This window comes from Bos grunniens, chromosome 4 (assembly GCF_055505025.1).
Source record: "Bos grunniens cultivar Pamir isolate PY7600 chromosome 4, Bosgru_T2T1.0, whole genome shotgun sequence".
In the NCBI taxonomy this organism is placed as follows: Eukaryota; Metazoa; Chordata; class Mammalia; order Artiodactyla; family Bovidae; genus Bos; species Bos grunniens.
In genome coordinates, this window is record NC_141168.1 from 116,527,520 (window position 1) to 116,547,435 (window position 19,916).

Sequence of the window (19,916 nt, forward strand, 5' to 3'; positions counted from 1 at the left end):
ACTCACAGAAATCTAGTCAATTTAATCACACTAGGACCACAGCCTTGTCTGACTCAATGAAACTAAGCCATGCCAGTGGGGCAACCCAAGATGGGAAGGTCATGGTGGAGAGATTTGACAGAATGTGGTCCACTGGAGAAGGCAATGGCAAACCACTTCAGTATTCTTGCCTTGAGAACCCCATGAACAGTATGAAAAGGCAAAATAATAGGATACTGAAAGAGGAACTCCCCAGGTCAGTAGGTGCCCAATATGCTACTGGAGATCAGTGGAGAAATAACTCCAAAAAGAATGAAGGGATGGAGCCAAAGCAAAAACAATACCCAGCTGTGGATGTGACTGGTGATAGAAGCAAGGTCCAATGCTGTAAAGAGCAATATTGCATAGGAACCTGGAATGTCAGGTCCATGACTCAAGGCAAATTGGAAGTGGTCAAACAAGAGATGGCAAGAGTGAATGTCGACATTCTAGGAATCAGCGAACTGAAATGGACTGGAATGGGTGAATTTAACTCAGATGACCATTATATCTAGTACTGTGGGCAGGAATCCCTCAGAAGAAATGGAGTGGCCATCATGGTCAACAAAAGAGTCCGAAATGCAGTACTTGGATGCAATCTCAAAAACGACAGAATGATCTCTGTTCATTTCCAAGGCAAACCATTCAGTATCACAGTAATCCAAGTCTATGCCCCAACCAGTAATGCTGAAGAAGCTGAAGTTGAACGGTTCTATGAAGACCTCCAAGACCTTTTAGAACTAACACCCAAAAAAGATGTCCTTTTCATTATAGGGGACTGGAATGCAAAAGTAGGAAGTCAAGAAGCACCTGGAATAACAGGCAAATTTGGCCTTGGAATGTGGAATGAAGCAGGGCAAAGACTAATAGAGTTTTGCCAAGAAAATGCACTGGTCATAACAAACATCCTCTTCCAACAACACAAGAGAAGACTCTATACATGGACATCACCAGATGGTCAACACCAAAATCAGATTGATTATATTCTTTGCAGCCAAAGATGGAGAAGCTCTATACAGTCAACAGAAACAAGACCAGGAGCTGACTGTGGCTCAGACCATGAACTCCTTATTGCCAAATTCAGACAAAATTCTAGTTATGAGTCAAAAAGTCATGGACAGTATGTGCACTTTGGTGACTATAGTGAATCATACTGTAAGGTCTATTTAAATTGCTACAAAAGTAGATCTTAAAAGTTCTTATTCCAAGTGGGAAAATTTGTAACTATGCATGGTGATACATGTTAACTGAACATTTTGGTAATCATTTTGCAATATATAAATATATCAAATTCTGTTGTACACCTAAAATTACTTAATGGCACTGTATTTTGATTAAAAAAAAAACAGATAAATGAGAAACAAATGGGTAAATAGCTGTCATTGTTCAATAAAGTAAATCACACTAATACATTGAAGAGAGAAACATTTTTTCCCACATAAAATTCAAAGAAAATGTGTATGACTCTTCATGCAAAGCATTGAATACCATAAAAAACAATGGCATCAAAAAAAGTTTTCAAAATATGCTTTCCTATGGCTACTTCTTTTATTTTCAATTTTATTCAAAACTATGATTTATCCCAGCAAAAGAGAAGGTAAGCAAAGGAAATGGTACATGGGTAAAATGCAGAGAAAACCGAGACCCAGTTTCCAAGAGTCCTTTCCCAGGGAGTTGCACAGCATGCATGCAATTCCTTCAGAAACAGACAATGTCTATGAAGGGCCTTCTACCAGGGCTCTTTTGAGACTTCAGTTCATTTGAGACTGAGTGCCCAAGATTTTTCCTGAGGACTGCTTATGTAATCTCCCTCTGCCTAACATGTAGCAAACTTCCAGACACCAGAAGGGCAGTTCTCAACATAAAATAAATTGTGTGCACTGACAATGCAGGCACAGAGTGCTATGTTATAACTTAGGAAAAAATTTTACATCAGAGCAGGAGAATGCAAACCGCTCAAGTCACAGATTTTAGCCCAGGACCCTACTGGCAATTAAAGATGTAATTGTGTAAATGTGTAAAGATGGTGATCCCAAGCCTGTTACAGTAACTCTTTCTCTCTCTCTCTCTCTCTCTCTCTCTCTCTGTCTCTCTCTCTCTCTCTCTCTCTGTGTGTTATTCACTCAGTCATATCTGGCTCTTTGCAACCCCATAGTCCTGGCAGGACTGTAGCTTGCCAGTATCCTCTGTCTATGGAATTCTTCTGGCAAGAACTTTGGAGTGAGCTGTCATTTCCTACTCTAGGGGATCCTCCATGTGTCCAAATATAAAAATACTGATCACCCACAGCAAAATCTTTGCATTGCCCCCTCAACAGTTGGTGTTATCTTCCAAGATATTATGACAGCATTTTTTTTTTCCTTTTTGCTGTTTTTATAGATATTTTATCAGCACTCAACAGATGCCATTTTAAACAGTAAATTAGGACTTTACATTCTGGATTAAAATCCACTGTTTTCACACTTGTAAACATTTGAGGATTTTCACATTTTAAAATTTGAGAAATAAGCTTTTGTTCAATTATACTTTAAAAATGTGATCTATTCACATAAATTAGCTCAAGGTAATTGATATATTAAATATCCCCATGCAATTATTCTCTGAAGCTTGGAAGTCCCATGACAATCTGGCTAATAGCAAGTCAGCTGCTGAGTGAAGCATGTGGTAAAGATTATAATTTGGTATACCCAAAGTGAGTGTTAATCAATTCTGTTACAAATTTAGAAGTTACAGACCATGATCATCTATTTAGAGACGTAAGAGTTCACCGAGGTAAAATTGTTTATTAAGGAGGCTCTAACTGCCTAGTTCCCTTGGCAACTGTAAGTTGTCAAGGGTGAACTAACTGCTTGGTCTGCAGTTTGATAATATGGATGGGGCGCCCATGGGAGAGATATCCAAGCAGATCCCCCCACAGCCTAGAGGAATGCATCTGTGATTTCTTGTGCAAAACAGCCCAGGTGCAATATAACACAGAAAAATAATTAAATGTCCACTTTCTAAAAAAATAATTGTTTAACAAATCCATACCCTCACTTAGCTTGTGGTCCATCTAAGTGGATGTCAGAGACAATCTGTCACAGAGATAGACAAAAGTCTGTTAACAGAACAGATATTTTATAGAAGAAAGTAGCCATTATTGATTAGGCAGGGAGTCACATTTGCCAAGGAAGTTAGAGGCTAGACATTGAGTCCATGGAGGATTAACTTTCAGATTGACATTCTGAGCACTTCACTCACAATTCCCTAAGCCCTCTGGGATCCCCTTGTCACCCACCAATGTACTGCATTCTCATCGTGAGAGTTTATGCTTTAAAAGACAGGCCTGCACAACACTACTTTCTTGTTGGATTTTTTATTACCTTCACCTTAAAACAGTTCCCAAAGTATCATAAAAAGCACACTGATGCAATAGAAGCTTTGTGGTCCCCCAAAAAGGTTTTAGATGACTGATATTTACTGTGGAATCTGAAGGCAGATATATAGCTCCAGGGCATAAGGATGGCAAAGAGAAACTTACATTGCTTCAGTATTCAGATACCTCCCTGAATTATGAAAACTGCATTGCATAAAATATAAATTAAGAATAAGCCTTTAAACACGTTATAATTCAATGGCAATTTATGCCCATCAGGTGTTAGTTAGGAAAAGAGAATGTATGTCCCAGATCCCTGCTCAGAGACCATCACATTGGCTTAAGGTGACACTTTATCCAAATAAGGTGCTATGTTCTGTTGACTTTTAGATCAACTGAGCATCAATGGTAGAGGTCAGGACCTTATTCTCTAGCCAGTATCTTCTAGCCATTCTGAGAACAAGGCTTGATTGGTACTCATGAGGTTGTAACCCTTATAGTGGCATCAGAGATCTTGCTAACTTCCAGCTATGAAGTTTACTCTAGCATTGCAATCAACACATCAAACACACATATTCCATTGATTTAAACAACAACAACAAACACTTTTTCAGTACTTCCCTCAGCTCCTATCTGTCACCCCTTATGTGCCATTAAAACCTGAAACAGACAGAAGGTAACACTAACCATACACTTCAACAGGTAATCTCCCAGTGCCAGACACCATGGGAAGCCCTGCAGGTAGGTAAGCAGTTTGTTTGTTTAAGAAGAACCACTGCAGAAAAGTGGGTTCACACTCTGGCTCAACAGTCAGGTTGTCTAGACGGAAAGCCATGCTCCATCACTCAGTGGTTTGGACTGGCCACATATCTATTCTATATACAGTATTTGTTTTCCTTCACTGTGGACCATTGACAAAATGGTCCTTACTCATATTGCTGTTGTGAAGATTAACTGAATTAGTAACTTATAAAATGTGAAAAACTGTGCTTGGCACAAAGTGTGCACACACACACAAATATTAACTACTGTAGGACCTATTTCCCATGTGATTGTAAAATTCCTGGAAGCAAGGAATTTTTATATTTTATCCGCTGCTATTTCACCATATCAGAGTACTTGTCTTATATTTGATGTTCAATAAGTAGTATAAATGAATGAAAAGAATGATTGGCTTAGTTTTATTCTTGACTGAGGCTGACATTTTTATATATGCAAAACTTTATTCTAAAAAATTTGGGGGTGCAAATATGCAGTGTTCATGAATCCTGCCTTCATAAACTTGAGAAGTTGAATGTCATTATCAATATAATCCTCTTTTAAGAACCCCAACACTCATTAAGTATGCTTTTATTATGTTATTTTCCAAATGTGAATAAAAGAAGAATTTGGTAAAAGTTTTATCCAGTAACATTTTAAAATGAATAACACATTATGCAAATTCATGTAAAGCAATATATCTACCCCATGAATATTTTCCTTAAAAATTTAGAGAATACTCTACTTTTTTATAGAAAAGTTAGAAAATAAAGCTGCCAGTAGGAATGGGGTTCTTCCACATGGAAGTTTGTTTGCTGCAGGAAAAAAGAAGACTCTGCCAAAACTCCACCAAAAATCTTAAAAACCAATAGTAATAAAAAAAGTCATGTCAAAGGAAGAGGTCTGTAGTTGACCTCCAGGATGGGAGGAACAGTTTTCTCTCCTTTAGGTGATGTATCACAGTATGAGCAACTCCAAAGTTCTTGACAGTGTTGCCATCAAGGCACTCACTTTGATTCTCTTGTTGCCACAAATGCCAGGCATCAGATGCTACAGAAACTTTGTAATCTAAGATAGCAAGGACACCTCAATTCTAATCTTTATGCCCTGGTGAACAAATGCTCCAGCAAAGAGTCAAGTTTTTCCTAAGACATATGCAATCTTCACTTTGAATGAGTCATACACGATGATTATATGTTTTGTATTAAACTTTAAGAATTATTCTTTTGTTATTTGTTCCTGAGGGGGTCAGGACTGGATTCCTGCTATGAAAATCACTGGTACTTGGGGAGGAGGATGAGGACCACATATCCACAGTATGGATACCACTTACCTAGTGACCAGGGACAGTAGCAAGCACCATTCCCTTGACATCTGTGCTTTGTTACTCTTTTGCTACTTTTCTGCGCCAGGTTTACTTCCTCAGATGCCTGAGTATATCTCCTATCTGCACAGGTTACAACACTGTTAACTGCTTTGTGGCTAATGCTTTGAGATTGTCTGTCCTCCTATTGATCACAGCTATATACCACAGAATGCTAAACTGTGGTCTATATCCTTCCCCCTGAGGTACAGATTGCTTTCTGATCTGCTAACAGAGAAAATAATTGCACATACACCTAAACACAAAAGGCAGTATGCCACATGCTATTAAGAAGAAAATTAACAAGGAAACAAGCTTTAAATGATACAATGGAACAGTTTGATCTAATTGATATCTACAGGACACTTCATACTCAAAATGATGGATTTCACCTTCTTATTAAGGGCACATGGAACATTTTCCAGGATAGATCGCATCCTGGTGCACAAATGAAGCTTTGCTAAAATTTAAAAAAAAAAAAAAAGAAACAATTTCAAGCATCTTTTCTGATCACAATGCTATAAGATTAGATATCAACCACAGGGTGGGTGGGGGGACTATTAGAAACACAAACACATGGAGGCTAAAAAGCATGCTTCTGAATAACCAACAGATCACTGAAGAACCAAAGAGGAAATCAAAATGTACACAGAAACAAATGATAATGAAAACAGCACAACCCCAAACCTATGGGATTCAGTAAGAGCAGTGCTAAGAGCAAAGTGCATAGTAACATAAGTCTATCTCAAGAAACAAGAGAAATATCAAATAAATAAACTAACCTTACACCTAGAAGAACTAGAAAAAGAAGAACAGAAAAATCCAAAGTTAGTAAAAGGAAATAAATCATAAAAGTCAGAGCAGAAAAAGAAATGAAGGAGACTATAGCAAAGATCAATAAAACTAAAAGCTGGTTCTTTGAGAAGATAAACAAAACAGACAAATTGTTAGCCAGACTCATCAAGAAAAAAGGGAGAAGACTCAATTCAATAAAATTAGAAATGAAAATGGAAAAAGTACAAGAAACAACACAGAAATACAAGTGATCATAAGAGACTACTATGAGCAATTATATGCCTATCAAATGGACAACTTGGAAGAAACAGACAAATCCTTAGAAAACTATCAGATCAGATCAGATCAGCTCAGTCGCTCAGTCATGTCCGACTCTGCGACCCCATGAATCACAGCATGCCAGGCCTCCCTGTCCATCACCAACTCTCGGAGTTCACTGAGACTCACATCCATCGAGTCAGTGATGCCATCCAGCCATCTCATCCTCTGTCTATAACCTTCCAAAACTGAACTAGGAAGAAATAGAAAATGTGGAGAGACCAATTAGAAGCATGTGAATCTAAAGTGTAATACAAATCTTCCAACAAACAAAAGCCCAGAACAAGATGGCTTCACAGGTAAACGTTACCAAAAATTTAGAGAAGAGCTAACACCTATCCTACTTAAACTTTTCCAGAAAAGTGTAGAGGAAAGAAAACTCCCAGACTAATTCTATTATACCACAATCACCCTGATACCAAAACCAGACAAAGATGTCACTAAAAAAGAAAACTACAGGCCAATATCACTGATGAACATATACAAAAATCCTCAACAAAATTCTAGCAAACAGAATCCAATAACATATTTAAAAGATCATACATCATGACCAACTGGGCTTTATTCCAGAGATGCAAGGATTCTTTATTATTCACAAATCAATCAATGTGATACACCATGTTAACAAATTAAAGATAAAAACCATATGATTATTGCAATGAATGCAAGGAAAACCTTTGACAAAATTCAACACCATTTATGATAAAAAAAAAAAAAACTCTCCAGAAAATAGGCATAGAAGAAACATAACTCAACATAATGAAAACCATATGTGACAAACCCAGAGCAAGCATTATCCTCAATGGTGAAAAATTGAAAGCATTTCCTCTAAGATCAGGAACAAGGCAAGGGTGCCCATGCTCACCACTATATTCAACATAATTCTGGAAGTCCTAGCCACAGCAATTAGAGAAGAGTATAAAATAAAAGAAATCTAAATTGAAAGAGAAATAAAACTCTTACTGTTTGCAGATGACACAGAAAACCCTAAAGATGCCACCAGAAAATTACTAGAGCTAATCAATGAATATACTAAAGTTGCAGTATATAAAATTAACACACAGAAATCCCATGCCTTCCTATACACTAACAATGAAAAATCAGAAAAAGAAATTAAGTAAACAATCCCATTCATCATTGCAAAAATAAATAAATAAATAAATAAGATGCTTAGGAATAAATTTACCTAAGGTGACAAAAGATCTGTACACATAAAACTGTAAAACATTGGTGAAAGGAATCAAAGACGACACAAATATATGGAGAAATATACCATGTTCTAGGATTGGAAGAATCAATATAGTAAAAATTAATATAGTACCCAAGGCGATCTATAGATTCAGTGCAATCTCTATCAAACCATCAATGGGATTTTTCACCGACCTAGAACAAATAATTTCACAATTTGTATAGAAATAAAAAACACTCTGAATAGCCAAGAAATCTTGAGAAAAAAGAATGGAACTGGAGGAATCACCTTTCCTGAATTCAGATTATACTACAAAGCTACAGTCATCAAGACAGTATGGTACTGGCACAAAGACAGAAATGTAGATCAGTGGAACAAAATAGAAAGTCTGGAGATAAATCCACACACCTATGGATACCTTATCTTTTACAAAGGAGGAAAAAATATACAAAGGAGAAAAGATAGTCTCGTCAACAATTAATGATAGGGAAACCAGTCAACTATGTGTGAAAGAATGAAACTAGAACACTTTCTATTACCATATGCTGTGCTTAGTCACTCAGTCATGTCCAACTCTTTGTGACCCAATGGACTAACTTTCCAGGCTCCTCTGTCCATGGAGATTCTCCAGGCAAGAATACTGGAGTGGGTTGCCATGTCCTCCTCCAGAGGATCTTCCCAATCCAAGTATCAAACCTAGGTCTTCTGAATTATAGAAGGATTCTTTGCCAGCTAACCTACCAGGGAAGCCCTTCTAACATCATATCACAAAGATAAACTCGAAATGGATTAAAAACCTAAATGTAAGACCAGAAATTATAAAGCTCCTAGAAGAAAACATAGTCAGAACACTCTCAGACATAAATCACAAGAAGATCTTCCATGATCCACCTCCCAGAGTAATGGAAAGAAAAGCAATAATAATAATAACAAATGGGACTTAATTAAACTTAAACACTTTTGCACAATGGAGGAAACTATAAGCAAGGTGAAAAGACAGCCCTCAGGATGACAGAAAATCATAGCAAATGAAACAACGGACAAAGAACTAATCTTCAAAATATACAAGCAGCTCATGCAGCTCAATACCAGAAAAACGAACAATCCAGTCAAAAAGTGGGCAAAAAACCTAAACAGACATTTCTCCAAAGAAGACATACAGATGGCTAATAAATACATGAACATATGCTCAATGTCACTCATAATTAGAGAAACACAAATCAAAACTACAATGACGTAACATCTCAAACTGGTAAGAATGACCATCATCAAAAAGTCTACAAACAATAAATGCTGGAGAGGATGTGTAAAAAAGTGAATCCTTCTTACAAAATTGGTGGGAATGCAAATTAGTATGACTACAATGGAGAACAGTGCAGAGATTCCTTAAAAAACTGGGAATAGAACTCCCATATGACCTAGCAATCCCACTGCTCAGCATACACACTGAGGAAACCAGAATTGAAAGAGATACATGTACATCCATGTTTATTGCAGCACTATTTATAATAGCTAGGACATGGACGAAACCTAGATGTCCATCAGCAGATGAATGGATAAGGAAGCTATGGCACATATACACAATGGAATACTACTCAGCTATAAAAAGAATGCATTTGAGTCAGTTCTAGTGAGGTGGATGAACCTGGAGCCTATTATACAGAGCAAAGTAAGTCATAAACAGAAAGACAAATATTGTATATTAGCACATATATATGGAATCTAGAAGGATGGTACCGATGATTCTACATATAGCAGAGGAGACTCAGATGTAAAGAACAGACTTTTGGACTCAGTGGGAGAAGGAGAGAGTGGGATGATTTGAGAGAACAGCAGAGAAGTATATTCATTACCATATGAAGAAAGGATGACCCAGTGTGAGTTCAATGCATGAAGCAGGGCACCCAGGGCCTGTGCTCTATGATAACCTGGAGGGATGGTGTATTGCTAACCCTGTTCGTGACACCAATTATATTGCTGTATCTACTGTGCACACTATTTGTTGAACCCAGGTTAGGTGAGGCATGAGCTAAGAGGCTGGAAGAAGATGTTAAGAGTTGTAGTAACTGAGGACAAGTTTATTCTCTCTTCTGGCTGGCACAGCAGCTATACCACAATTCTCTCCTCTTGTGGCTGACCCCACAGACACAGCCATGAGGCAGCAGTAATGCGCTGCTCTTTTCGGTGGAGTTCATATCCTTATAGCACAAAGTAGCTCATGACCAAGCAAATAATACCTTGTGATGTGCATGTGCAGTGCTATAAGTGACCTCAGCTGTTACATAGTCATTATTTACAAAACGTGGGGCAAGACAGCTTGAACAAGCCATCTTAGCTAATTTTTTCTCTCCCCTCAGATGGGGTGCAGAGGGAGGTGGGAGAAGAGTTCAGGATGGTGGGACACATGCATAGCTATGGCTGATTCATGCTGATGTATGGCAAAAGCCATTGCAATATTGTAAAGTAATCATCCTCCAATTATAAATAAATAAAATTTAAAACAAGGAAAAAATGTCTGAAATTAATATCTTTTTTACATATAATAAATTTGCATTGAACATGAAAGGAAAGCATTCTCCTACAATTTAGAAAAAGGCATGATTATACTAGAGGCTCATCATTCCCACTTTTTAATCATTTGAACACTATATTAGAATAAAAAAAATCACTATTCAGGCTTTCTGTGTTTAAGATACAATCAAAGATTTACAGTGGATTCTGGTTACCCTGAAAATATATTGAGTTATTTGAAACAATCCATGCAAACATCCTGAGATATTTTGTAACATACTATGTTCAATGAGCAAATCAGTCACCCACACTTTTCTTTTTTTTTAATTTGTTTATTTTAATTGGAGGCTAATTATTTTACAATAATGTATTGGTTTTGCCATACATCAACATGAATCCACCATGGGTGTACATGTTCTCCCCATCCTGAACCCCCCTCCCACCTCCCTCCCCGTACCATCCCTCTGGGTCATCCCAGTGCACCAGCCCCAAGCATCCTGTATCCTGCATCGAACCTGGACTGGTGATCCACTGCTGGCCATACACACTGAGGAAACCAGAATTGAAAGAGACACATGTACCTCAATGTTCATCACAGCACTGTTTATAATAGCCAGGACATGGAAGCAACCTAGATGTCCATCAGCAGATGAATGAATAAAAAAGCTGTGGTACATATACATAATGGAGTATTATGCAGCCATTAAAAAGAATACATTTTAATCAGTTCTAATGAGGTGGATAAAACTGGAGCCTATTATACAGAGTGAAGTAAGCCAGAAAGAAAAACACCAATACAATATACTAACACACTTTTCTTAAGACAAAGTCATACATTCTGTGTGTCAGGTGTTATAAGTCTCAGCACACTTATTTTACAAAAAGAGGTACATTTATATGGCAAAAACTGGTTATGATATTAAATATTTTTAAACTGGTATAATTCTATGAAATTGAGTTTATATAGACAAAGGGAAGACAGGAGGGAAAGTAACTGTGGTATTAGAATTACTGTTATAGTAATCGGTATCAGATTATTGTCAGTAACAGGCTAAATAAACTAACTTGGATTAATGTGGCGAACTGTGGGTTTGTAACACTTTTTCAGGAAATTCTGCTGATTCTGCAAATAAGGCCTTCAGAGTGTGACAAAATACATGATTTATGAGGCATTGTTAAGAAAAATTTGACTAGCAGACCTTGTATTTCCAAGTGCTTTCAGGTACAATGTGAAATTATGAACAAGAAATGACTTAATGGCATAATTGATGACTTCTGTCAATTAACAGGAAAATGAGGTAAAACTTGTTTGCATGCAACTACTTGCAGTGGTAAAGTATTAGAAGCTGTAAATACCAAGTAAAGGGAATTTTTAGATGAACACATTAGAGTGTATCACTTCAACCATGTGCTATTCCCTTGAAGAGAACTGCACTGAGAAGCAAATGATAAAGAACCAAGGCTGGTTCAAGGGCCTCTTAACACACCCCCTGTGCTCTTAGAACACACAGCCGTGGCTCTGATTCCGCACTGGAGCTCAGCTGTGTGTGGAGCAGATGGCACAGACTTGGCTGCTCTGTGTGCCCTCATCTAGAACTGAGGCTGTGTCCTGGGTGCACCCATGATGGCTAAGGCCCACCTAGGTCCATGAGGGGGTCTCCAGCATGTGTCTGAACAAGGCACCGTCATCATCAGCTCCAGCTGACGCAAAGCACAAGTGGCTGGGCCTGCAGGAGGAGAGTCATGCTGCCTGGTCGGGCGACCTTCTCCCCATTCCTGCTGTGGCAAGCATGTGAGCCAGGAGGTCTCATCTCCCTGAAACAATGCTACTGATTTCTCTGTTTGTTCCCACTGCAGTGACTTTGTATGGCTTCTTAAAAAAAAAAAAAGGTTTTGTTGTTTTATCTAGGGAATGTCTAGGCCACATTCATGCACCAACCAATACAGTGCTAGGCATGAGATCTAATTTTCCAAATGACGGTACTGTACTAATATCTCTAAGTTCCATTTCTGAAATATTTGTGTTCTCTCTCTTCTTACCCCCAACTTTTTACCCAGTCAATCAAGGGGAGATAGTGTGAATGCATGGTTAAGACTTGGTTCTGAAACTGTACACTTATACAAACATTTTTAAAAGTTTGAATTATTCATAAGCAAATTTAGCATGGAATATACAATCACAGAATAGATTAGTTGAGTGTTTTCATGAAAACCATGAACTTATATTCTTTAGAGCTTATGATTTTTCAGCTCTTTTGGGTATAAAATAATAATATCTACCTCAATCTTCTTTATGTTATAACCAGATTTTTTCAAAAAGCATATGATAAGGTGTACATAGGTGTGTGGATTTATCTCTGGGCTTTCTATTTTGTTCCATTGATCTATATTTCTGTCTTTGTGCCAGTACCATACTGTCTTGATGACTGTAGCTTTGTAGTATAGTCTGAAGTCAGGCAGGTTGATTCCTCCAGTTCCATTCTTCTTTCTCAAGATTGCTTTGGCTATTTGAGGTTTCTGGTATTTCCATACAAATTGTGAAATTATTTGTTCTAGTTTTGTGAAAAATACTGTTGGTAGCTTGATAGGGATTGCATTGAAACTATAGATTGCTTGTGGTAGTTTTCACTTTCAATATATTGATTCTTCCGATCCATGAACATGGTATATTCCTCCATCTATTTGTGTCATCTTTGATTTCTTTCATCAGTGTTTTACAGTTTTCCATATAGAGGTCTTTTGTTTCTTTAGGTAGATTTGTTCCTAAGTATTTTATTCTTTTTGTTGAATGGAGAAAGGACGCAAGAATATACAATGGATTAAAGACAATCTCTTTAACAAGTGGTGCTGGGAAAACTGGTCAACCACTTGTAAAACAATGAAACTAGAACACTTTCTAACACCATACACAAAAATAAACTCAAAATGGATTAAAGATCTAAATGTAAGACCAGAAACTACAAAACTCCTAGAGGAAAACATAGGCAAAACACTCTCTGACATAAATCACAGCAGTGTCCTCTATGAACCAGCTCTCAGAGTAATGGAAATAAAAGCAAAAATAAACAAATGGGACCTAATTAAACTTGAAAGCTTTTTCACAACGAAGGAAACTATAAGTAAGGTGAAAAGACAGACTTCAGGATGGGAGAAAATAATAGCAAACAAAGCAACTGGCAAATAGTTAATCTCAAAAATATACAACCAGCTTATGCAGCTCAGTACCAGAAAAATAAATAACCCAGTCAAAAAATGGGCCAAAGAACTAAACAGACATTTCTACAAAGAAGACATACAGATGGCTAACAAATACATGAAAAGATGCTCATCATCAATTGCTGGGAGCCAGCACAGGAGTCCCCACCCATAACAAGGTTATGTGGGAGAGTTCTGGTGGCCAAGGCAAGCCAGAACTTGAAAGGTGTCCCTCTGGGCCTGCTTGAGCGTCTACCCCAAAACCAGAGTCTATCTGTCTTACTGCTTCATGACTTTTACCAACTCCTCTGACAGTCCCAAGGGGGGGCAGGGGGCGTCCTATCCCGCGACCACCTTTTCTACGAAGGACATCAACTTAGAGCTCCAGCTGATTAGCCTCCTGGGCATAATAGGAGTGTTTAAATCCAAACCCCTCAGATGGCTCTCTAACTTGGCTGACAGGTTTACCCGGACTCCTACAGCTATGCATACGATTGTTCACAGTCTCCTAGCCGCGAGAGGCACAGGAAACTTAAGATATTCAAATAGTATAGAGCCTCTCGGAGAGTTAGAAATTGTCAGAATAGAACTAGTAGAAGATTTCATTGTTGAGCCAATGCTTGCTGCCAAGTTTCCACATCCCCTGTATTGTATCATTGGAAGTGTATTAATTAATATAGTTGTTATGTAGAAAAAATAAGTAGTGGCCTTGGTGTTAACAACTTTAGACCCTTAAGGTAATAAATTCTTTCTTTTTTTGTAAACCCACTGCACCTTTGCCCTATAGGAATGCAACTTTATCTAACACTTTCGGAGGATGGCGCCAAACTTTAAAATAATTACTCTTAGAGAAAATAAGTCTTATGGTTGACAAACCTTCATCAGAGTCATAAAATATTAACAGGCCTTCTGGCCAGAAGATGATGTAAATCACCTAAACCATTTGTATACGATAAGTTTGCAGAAAAGAAACCCTGGTTTCGATAAGGATCAAAGACTGCTGACTTTGCATGATTTCACACCCCCTATTATCCTCTATGTGTAACTTAGGGTATAAAAGTCCCTGTTGAAAATAAAGCTACGGGCCTTGCTCACCGAAGCTTGGTCTCCCCATGTTGTTCTTTCTCTCACCTTCTGGCTGAATTCCCATCTGGAGCGTGGAGGCTCACCAAGCCTACTAATTTTGCCTGGGCTTCTAAGATCTGACCGGGGAGACCTTAGTGTCTCCTCTCCTTCCAGAGAACTGGAGGATGCCTGTGGCCTACCTGGGTGGTGCAAACTCCTCGTCTTGGAGTTTTATTGGTTTTCCACGTAAACCACGTTATTCAGCCTCTTTTCTCCACTGAATTTTCTCACTGAGCTATCCCTGTTTAACCACCCTTTATATCTCTAATTAACACTTAATTAAGCTATTGTCTCCTGACCACCAACTCCGTGCCCCCTTCGAATTCCCTGGATCCACCGGGGCTGGACCCCGGGAATCAATCATCAACAAAGAAATGCAAATCAAAACCCCACTGAGGTACCATATCATGCCAGTCAGAATGGGTACTATCAAAAAGTCTACAAGCAATAAATGCTGGAGAAGGTGCTGAGAAAAGGGAACCCTCTTACACTGTTGGTGGGAATGCAGACTAGTACAGCCTCTATGGTGAACAGTGTGGAGATTCCTTAAAAAACTGGAAATAGAACTGCTATATGACCCAGCAATCCCACTGCTGGGCATACACACCAAGGAAACCAGAATTGAAAGAGACACGTGTACCCCAATGTTCATCTCAGCACTAGGACATGGAAGCAACCTAGATATCAATTGGCAGATGAATGGATAAGAAAGCTGTGGTACATATACATATTGGACTATTACTCAGCTATTAAAAAGAATGCATTTGAATCAGTTCTAATGAGGTGGATGAAACTGGAGCCTATTATACAGAGTGAAATAAGTCAGAAAGAAAAATACCAATACAGTTTATTAACACACATATATATATAATTTAGAAAGATGGTAATGATGACCCTATATGCAAGACAGCAAAAGAGACACAGATATAAAAAACAAACTTTTGGACTCTGTGGAAAAAGGTGAGGGTGGGAAGATTTGAGACAATAGCATTGAAACATGTATATTATCATATGTGAAATAGATCATCTGTCCAGGTTTGATGCATGAAACAGGGTGCTCAGGGCTGGTGCACTGGGATGACCTTGAGGGATGGGTTGGGGAGGGAGGTGGGAGGGGGTGTTCAGGATGGGGAACACGTGTAAACCTATGGCTGATTCATGTGAATGTATGGCAAAAACCTACATATTGTAAAGTAATTAGCCTCCAATTAAAATCAATTAATTAATTTTTTAAAAAGAATATGATAGACAGTTTTGCTTCTTTTAATGCTGTAGCTGAGGTTTTTGGGAACAGGTAGTAGCTTAGTATTAGATTAGTCAACATGTACCTACTGATATGACATGTGAAAACAAAGATTCAGATCAGTCTACAAAACTACATATCACTATTTTTGATGAAACAAAATTCACATTTTATGGAAAAACATGAAAAATTTAAATATAAGCACTGTCTCTGCCTGATTGGATATCCTCTCTCTCCTTTAGTGTGGGTTGTACATCTGCATTTACCACACCTCTTTAAGATATGATCTTCCTTCTCAATCTCATCAAGGGCCACAACCCAATAGGAAGCAACCTTCTTTCTTAATCCTGTCAGGGGTCATGATGACCCAGGACTCACTTTTTACATTCATATCTGGATTGTATAAGCTGTCTTTATGTCATTTTATGTCTAACCCTTTGTCCAAAACGTGCATATAGCCGTGCTTTGATCTCTAATGACTGAAACAGTCCTAAGAGCTTTCTGAAGGACTGTCTCTTGGGTTAGAATCCTCATGTCGGCTAAAACAAAATTTTCTGTTTCTTTTTTTAGGTTGGTATTGATTATTTTTTTTTTTCATGGACTGTTTTTACATTTATGTGCAATAGTACAGACTAGAAAAATTTTGTGTATTTACTTAATTTTTTAAATTTGGCTTCCTTGTGGGATTTTTTTTGCGTTGTGAGTAATCTTTTGTAGTTGTACGCAGACTCTCTAGTTGTGGTGCATGGGCTTGGTAGTCACAGCTCATGGGCTTATTTGATCCATCACATGTGAGATATAATTTCCCAACCAAGGACTGAACCCATGTCCCCACCATTGCAAGGTGAATTCTTAACCACTGGATCACCAGGGAAGTCCCAGATGAAAAATTTTGCAAAATTGTGAGTCAAACTCCAATTTAATGATTTGTTCTGGACATTTTGAATGATGTCTTAGTCCATTCAGGCTGCTATAACAATACATCACATTGGGTGGCTTATAAACATCACAATTTTATTTCTAACTGTTCTGGATGCTAGGGCATCCAAGATCAAGGCACACGAAGATTTGGCATCTGGAAAAGACCTACTTACTGCTTCTCTGTGTCCTCACGTGGCAGAAGGATGAAGATCTATTATAAAGATATTGAGTCCATTCTTGAGGGCTCCACTCTTATGATCTAATCAACCTAAAGGTCCACCTCCAAGTGTCATCACATTGGGCATTAGGATTCAACATATGAATTTAAAGGTGAAATAAACAATAAACATTGAGTCTAGAGTGGCTGCTTTCATGAAGGAGACATCTTAGGCAGAGAACATGGCCAGAAAGTGAGGCTTAAGATAATCTCCCCAAGCCCCACCTGAAATGGCAACTTTTCTCATGTTGTTGTTCAGTCACTAAATTGTGTCCAACTCTTTGTAGCCCCATGGACTGTAGCATGCCAGGCTCCTCTATCCTCCACCAACTCCCGGAGTTTGCTCAAATTCATGTAAATTGAGTCAGTGATGCTATCTAGTCATCTCATGCTCTGCCACCACCTTCTCCTTTGGTCTTCAGTCTTTCTCAGCATCAGGGTCTTTTCCAATGAATCTGTTCTTCACACCTTCCCAAGTGACTTTCCAGGTGGTGCAGTGATAAAGACTCTGCTCACCAATGTAAGAGATGCAGGAGAAACGAGAAACACTGGTTCAGTCCCTGGGTTGGGAAAGACCCCTGGAATAGGAAATGGTAATCAGCTCCAGTGTTCTTGTCTGAACAATGCCACGGACAAAGGAGCTTGACAGGCTGCAGTTCATGATGTTGCAAAGAGTCAGGCACAACTGAGTTCACACACACACACACACACACACACACACACTGGGTATTAAGAGATTAGTAAAGGCCAGAGAATTCTTTTTAAATATTCATAATAACCTTGTGAATAAGTCATCATGTTAGTATCAAGTCAATATAAGCAAAACATCAAAGCTATTGAAGGTAAATGCCTCACAATCTTATATCAACATCCAACAAATAAATGAGTTAGTACATAAATATTGGAACACCTGGGTTACTTATGCCACATCAGCTCAAGGAGTAAGTCTTTACTTGTGGTTCAGTTGTGTCCTGCTTTTTGTGACCCCATGGACTCCTGCACGTCTGACTTCCCTGTCCTTCACCATCTCCTGGATTTTGCTCAAACTCATGTCCATTGAGTTGGTGATATCATCCAGCCATCTCATCCTCTGATGCCCTCTTCTCCTCCTGCTCTCAATTTTTTCCAGCATCAGGGTCTTTTCCAGGAGTAGCCTCTTCACATCAGGTGGCCAAAATGCTGGAGCTTCAGCTTGATACTTTTGACCTGTGTGCTGGAGAAGACTCTTGAGAGTCCTTTGGACAGCAAGGAGATCAAACTAGTGAAGCCTAAAGGAAATCAGCCCTGAATATTCATTGGAAGGGCTGATACTGAATCTCCAATATTTTGGCAATGTGATTCAAAGAGCCAACTCACTGAAAAAGACCCTGACCCTTAGAAAGACTAAAGGCAGGACGAGAAGGGGATGACAGTGGATGAAATGGTTGAATGGCAACACCAGCTCAATGGACATAAGTTTGAGTGAGCTCTGGGAAATGGTGAAGGACAGGGAGGTCAGACATGCTGCAGCCCACGGGGTCACAAAGAGTTGGACATGAATGAGTGACTGAACAACAAACAGATCCTTACTCAGCCTTCTTTATGGTCCAACTCCCACTTCCATACATGACTACTGGAAAAAACATATATGGACCTTTGTCAGCAAAGTGATGTCTCTGCTTTTCAAAATGCTATCTGGGTTCATCATAGCTTTTCTTCCAAGGAGCAAGTGTCTTTTAATTTCATGGTTGCAGTCACCGTCCACAGTGATTTTGGAGCCCAAGAAAATAAAATCTGTCACCTTTTCCATTTTTCCCCCCATCTATTTGCTATGAAGTCATGGACGGGATGGCATGATCTTAGTTTTTTGGTGGTATCATTTTATGAACACATATAATCTTTTAATTTAGTCTTTCCTGAGAAACACAGGATTCATTGCTATTATTATTTTAACCCATCTAATTGTAATTCATTTGCCATAAATATATTGAGTAACTTCTCTGCATCAGGAGAGACCAAGTACCAGCTGAGGCCTACAGAAGCATTGCCTTCTGACTGCTTACCATGGGGGCTGTCGTGGGGCATACACAGGACACTTGAACATCATGCCCTGAACAGCTGTGCCTTTAGCCATTGTGATTGCAGAGGCACAAAAGCAGAGTTAATTGTGGCATTTAACTCTGATCATCCAGCACTGACTCTTCTTTTACATAACAACCTATGTCGCTAAAACAAGCAAGTTCAGAATAATAGGAAGACAAGAATGAATAAAACACGGGTAAAATTAATATTTGAGCAAATTCACCATATTTTACCCTGTTCTACTTCTAAACAACCTCTGACCCTCTGATCTTATACCTGGCATTTCAGGCTGATTTGTGTTTCTAGTTTGGTGGCCAACCTTTCCTGGTGGCTTGAGTTTTGGGAACCCATCTTCGCTTCCTGATCCTTCCCTTTTGGAGATATGAGTGATGCCAGAAGTGTCTTGGGATCGGTAGAGGTCAGCCTCAAACTTTCAAGAAATTTGATTTTAATTTCAATTAAATTGAAATTTTAATTTCAGTTATATTAAATATGTTTTCTGCTTTAAGTATAAGAAAGTGAGCAGGATGATGAAAGGACATATCAGTATCAAAAAAGAAATGTAAATGACTCATAAGCATATGAAAAGTGTTAGAAATCAAAGAAATGCAAATTAACCATTGAGCTCTCATATTTTATCAAATTGACACATCTTTAAAAAGAAAAGGTAACTGTTCTGAACCATGTATGTCATGCTTTTCCCAGCTGGAGCTCACACATCTTGGTCTCTCTTCCTGAAACACAACTGCTACACCTTCTATGCTCCTGTAAGCCCATCAACCCTGAAATTTTTACCTGAAGTGACATTTGTACCTTGTTCATCTCAGCTGAGCTCCCTTGGTATAT

The 19,916-nt window shown here is 38.5% G+C and overlaps 1 pseudogene; it reads right to left on the reverse strand.

Moving 5' to 3' along the window:
* The window catches only part of LOC147374728 (ataxin-3 pseudogene), a 189,537-nt pseudogene extending 170,415 nt beyond the window's left edge, over positions 1 to 19,122 (reverse strand).
* Between the last annotated feature and the right edge of the window lie 794 nt (positions 19,123 to 19,916).